This window comes from Aspergillus clavatus, genomic scaffold (genome assembly GCF_000002715.2).
Source record: "Aspergillus clavatus NRRL 1 1099423829723 genomic scaffold, whole genome shotgun sequence".
Classification (NCBI taxonomy): domain Eukaryota; kingdom Fungi; phylum Ascomycota; class Eurotiomycetes; order Eurotiales; family Aspergillaceae; genus Aspergillus; species Aspergillus clavatus.
The window spans coordinates 1-4,821 of record NW_001510461.1 but is presented as its reverse complement, the minus strand read 5'-3'; the positions used below and the strand labels follow the sequence as shown (position 1 = coordinate 4,821).

Here is a 4,821-nt window from a genome sequence, read left to right as displayed (position 1 = left end):
ACTGTTGTTTTAGGTGCAACATTCTTAGGATTCCAAAGACATGGATTAAAATTCTTCTCATTATTTGTACCTTCAGGTTGTCCTTTAGCATTATTACCTTTATTAGTTTTAATCGAATTCATTTCATACTTATCTAGAAATGTATCATTAGGATTAAGACTTGCAGCAAATATACTATCAGGTCACATGTTATTATCTATTTTAAGTGGATTCACATATAATATTATGACTAGTGGTATAGTATTCTTCTTCTTAGGTTTAATACCTTTAGCATTTATTATAGCATTCTCTGGATTAGAGTTAGCTATTGCATTTATTCAAGCTCAAGTTTTCGTAGTTTTAACTTGTTCTTACGTTAAAGACGGATTAGACTTACACTAATCTAGTTTTATCTGTTATGCAGAATTAATTAAAAAAAAATATATATATTATATTAAAATCTGATTATATATAATATAAGCCAGATAATATTAATAAAGATATAAAATTTTATGTAAATAGGAAAGTCCAAAACTTTTTAGGCATATATGCTTGAAGATCAAGCTTTATAGAAATATAAGGATTTTTACAGAAACTAATAATTATTATAAACACATTATAAATGTTATAATAATTGCGAACAATAACCCTATGCTTAGTTTTAATTTAGAATTATTAAAATTTTTAACAGGAACCGGCTTAATTATATCTTTCTTAAAAAAAATTTAGTGTGTATCATGCAATATAGGTATGTTATACCATATGATTAATAATTTTGAGTTTGATGATGGCTCTGATTGAACGCTGTCCAAGTACTTGACACATGCTAATCGAACGACTAATTAGTTTTATAAAAACTGAGTAGTAGTGGTGTACAGGTGAGTAAAAGATAATTTGGCTACCTTAAAGTAAGGGGAAAAATCCCTTATATAAAGAAAGGAAAATAAAGGTCCGCTTTAAGATGTTAATCTTTATCTCGGTGAGTAGTAGGAAAGGTAATGACTTTTCTAGCTAATATCCGTAGTCGTGACTGAGAGGTCGATCGACCACATTGGGTCTGAAAAAACCCCAATGCGTATTAGTACAGCAGTGAGGAATATTGGTCAATGGCCGAAAGGCTGAACCAGTAACTTGGAAGAATGAAAGTGTATTATAGTAATACAATAACGATTAACTCGTATAAAATTCTAAATAGGATAATGATAATGACAATTTCCTATTTATAAGTCTTGACCAAATTACGTGCCAGCAGTCGCGGTAATACGTAGAAGACTAGTGTTAGTCATCTTTATTAGGTTTAAAGGGTACCTAGACGGTAAATTAAACTCTAAATGAGTACTTTTTTACTAGAGTTTTATGTGAGAAGGAAGAATTTCTGGAGTAGTGATGAAATACTTTGATACCAGAAGGACTGGTAACGGCGAAGGCATCCTTCTATGTAAAAACTGACGTTGAGGGACGAAGGCTTGGGTAGCAATAAGGATTAGATACCCTAGTAGTCCAAGCAGAAAATGATGAATGTCATAGACTAGATAAAATTTAGTCTATAAATGAAAGTGTAAGCATTCCACCTCAAGAGTAATATGGCAACATATAAACTGAAATCATTAGACCGTTTCTGAAACCAGTAGTGAAGTATGTTATTTAATTCGATGATCCGCGAAAAACCTTACCACAGTTTGAATAACATTAAATTGTTACAAGCGCTGCACGGCTGTCTTTAGTTAATGTCGTGAGATTTGGTTAACTCCTCTAATTAACGAAAACCCTCACTTTATTTGTATATATAAAGTGGTTCGCCGCTATATTGGACCAGATAATAGGGATTAAGACAAGTCATCATGGCCTAAATACTGTGGGCTATAGACGTGCCACATACGCCTTAACAAAGGGATGCTATATTGTGAAATGGAGCTAATCCCCAAAATTGGATATAATATGGATTGTAGTCTGTAACTCGACTACATGAATAAGGAATTACTAGTAATCGTGAATCACCATCGTCACGGTGAATCTAATCTCAGCTAGGTACTAACCACTCGTCAGGCGCTGAAAGGAGTATGTGCAATAAGTTTGATTTGTCTATATGTTAATATATACAATTAGGTATATAAATATGTAGGTCTAATTTTCGTATGCATGACTTTGATTGGTGTTAAGTCGAAATATGGTTCGTGTAATGGAAATTGCACGGGATGAATTAACTTTAACAAAAAAAATTAAATATATAAAATATTATTATATTTTATATAATCTTTTTAGGTATATTGGATTATATCCAACTGGTTCAAATCCAGAAAAAGACAAAAATATAATTATATATTATAAGGAAGGGTCCGTTTGTTGGTTTACGGGTTGAGCTGTAAACTCAATGGCTATAGGCCATCGAAGGTCGATTCCTTTTCTTCCTAATGTTACCACTAATAACCTATCTTGATATTTTATATTTGTATAAAATTATGAAAGATTAAACTTTTTTTTAAATGAATAATATATTTTTATTAAACGATTATATTACTAATGGATTCAGGATAGAATTTGTTGATATGATTTATTTAATTTCTATTTTGTTTGGAGTATTAACTATTGTAAGTAGAAATCCTATTGTATCTGTATTATTTTTAATAGGTTTATTTGTAAATATTGCTGGTTTATTAATATTAGTAGGATATAATTACATAGGATTATCTTATATTTTAGTATATGTAGGAGCTGTATCAATTTTATTCTTATTCATATTAATGTTAATTAATATTAGAATATCTGAACTTTTCAGTGAAACTAATAATGATATACCTTTAGCTGTTTTAACAGTTTTACTTTTCTATTATATCGTAGGACAAGTATTACCTTCTAATTTAACAGACAATACAATTGTTTCTTATTTATCAAATTCATTTTCTGAAGTATATAATGTACAATTAGATAATGAATTTTTTAATATAGTGGATTTAAAACAAGAAATAGCTTATGCAAGTAGTAAAGGTTGAGATAGTTCATTAGTAGAATTTACACATATTACAGGAATAGGTAATATAATGTATACTAGTTATTCTATATGATTAATAATAAGTTCAGTTATATTATTACTAGGTATGGTAGGTGCAATAGTTATAACAATAAAACAAAAATAATTACTATTGAAAACTTAATTATTAATAAAATTAAAAATGTTATATCAATCAAAAAAAAATTTTCAAAATCATCCATTCCATTTAGTATCACCATCTCCTTGACCTTTATTTACTAGTGTTTCATTGTTTATTCTTACAACAGCTACAGTTTTATTTATGCATGGTTTCCAAGGTTTTGAGTATTTAGTACCAGTAGCTGTAGTTAATGTAGCTTACGTTATGGGGTTATGATTTAGAGATGTAATCTCAGAAGGAACATATTTAGGTAATCACACTAATGCAGTACAAAAAGGATTAAATTTAGGAGTAGGTTTATTCATTATTTCTGAAGTATTTTTCTTCTTAGCTATCTTCTGAGCATTCTTCCACAGTGCTATATCACCTAGTATAGAATTAGGAGCACAATGACCACCATTAGGTATACAAGGTGTAAATCCTTTCGAGTTACCATTATTAAATACAGTAATTTTATTATCATCAGGTGTAACAATTACTTACGCTCATCATTCATTAATACAAGGTAATAGAAAAGGTGCATTATATGGAACAGTTGCTACAATAGTATTAGCTGTAATTTTCACATTCTTCCAAGGTGTAGAATATTCAGTTTCATCATTCACTATTTCTGATAGTGTTTATGGATCATGTTTCTACTTTGGAACAGGTTTCCACGGATTACACGTTATGATAGGAACAGCATTCTTAGCTGTAGGATTATGACGTTTAGCTGCTTATCACTTAACTGATCATCATCATCTTGGTTACGAATCAGGAATTTTATACTGACACTTTGTTGACGTTGTTTGATTATTCCTTTATATTTCAGTTTATTACTGAGGTTATTAAACTTTTAACATATTTTATGTTAAACATTTTATATTTTAGATAGGATTTAATTATTATAATAGTAAATAATTATAATATTAATTCTATAAAACTATAACATTTAAATATAGTTTATCATATTTGTATATTATATAATTATGATAGAGACTTTAGTTTAATGGTAAAACATGTGACTTTTAATCATTACCATATGGGTTCAAATCCCATAAGTCTTAACTATTAAAAAAAAAAAGTGACTATAAGTTAACGGTAGACTGCTTATTTACCAAATAAGATGTGCTGATTCGAATTCAGCTAGTCACAAGTGTAAAATATTATCTTAATCAATTAGTAATTTAATATATAATGGCTATAAGTTAATGGTAGACTGTTCGTCTTCCACACGAAGAGTGTCGATTCGAATTCGACTAGCCGTAAAAAGGGTTAGTAACTTAATTGGTAAAGGGTTTTCTTGTCGAGAAAATAGATGCCGGATCGAGACCGGTCTAACCCGTAATTAAAGGAAAAGTTGCTATTGGTAGGGTAAGATATTTGCTAAATATTGTGTATTTACACTTAGATGTTCGATTCATCTCTTTTCCGAAGAGCATAGTTTAATAGGCAAAACTGTAAGCTTCAACCTTATATTTCTTAGTTCAAATCTAAGTGCTCTTGTAGTTGTAAATAAAAGATTTATTTTGTTGGTTCTTTAACTTAACTGGTAAAGTGTATTCTTGATAAGGATATGTTCAGTGTTCGAGTCACTGAAGAATCATCTAGTATAGTAAAATCTATTATATTAAAATTAAAATTAAACAATAAAAAAAAAATCAAATTTTATTAAATTAAATCCTAAACTGATCTAAAGTAATTAAATAAGAGA

General features: G+C 29.0%; 4 non-coding genes across 4 annotated transcripts, besides 1 other annotated feature; all 4 read left to right on the top strand.

Annotated features, from left to right (window-relative positions):
• Window positions 1-4,102: 4,102 nt before the first annotated feature.
• On the top strand, window positions 4,103-4,174 carry ACLA_008680. Its single transcript has one exon. It is a non-coding gene; the product is annotated as a tRNA-Lys (tRNA).
• Window positions 4,175-4,379: 205 nt separating this feature from the next.
• On the top strand, window positions 4,380-4,452 carry ACLA_008670. Its single transcript has one exon. It is a non-coding gene; the product is annotated as a tRNA-Asp (tRNA).
• Window positions 4,453-4,541: 89 nt separating this feature from the next.
• ACLA_008660 lies at window positions 4,542-4,613 on the top strand. The gene has a single exon. It is a non-coding gene; the product is annotated as a tRNA-Sec (tRNA).
• Window positions 4,614-4,641: 28 nt separating this feature from the next.
• ACLA_008650 lies at window positions 4,642-4,713 on the top strand. The gene has a single exon. It is a non-coding gene; the product is annotated as a tRNA-Ile (tRNA).
• An 18-nt stretch (window positions 4,714-4,731) lies between these two features.
• Window positions 4,732-4,815: a microsatellite.
• Between the last annotated feature and the right edge of the window lie 6 nt (window positions 4,816-4,821).